The sequence below is a fragment of the Tupaia chinensis genome, unplaced genomic scaffold (genome assembly GCF_000334495.1).
Source record: "Tupaia chinensis unplaced genomic scaffold, TupChi_1.0 Scaffold000184_1, whole genome shotgun sequence".
Taxonomy (NCBI): domain Eukaryota; kingdom Metazoa; phylum Chordata; class Mammalia; order Scandentia; family Tupaiidae; genus Tupaia; species Tupaia belangeri.
Window position 1 is genome coordinate 1190670 of NW_006159659.1, and position 249 is coordinate 1190918.

Consider the following 249-nt stretch of genomic DNA (forward strand, 5'->3'; position numbering starts at 1 on the left):
GATCATCTCAATTGATGTGGAGAAAGCATTTGATAAAATACAACATCCTTTTATGATTAAGACTCTAAGTAAGATTGGTATAGAAGGGTCATTTCTGAACACAATAATAGCAATCTATGAAAATAGGCTTATTACCTATTGATGAGGACATGTATAGTACTCTCAACTGGATTGGTCTGAGAAGTATTTCATGATGGGTAAAGTCTTTTTACAAGCAAAATGAGAAATAGTGATTGACTGTTTTTAAAA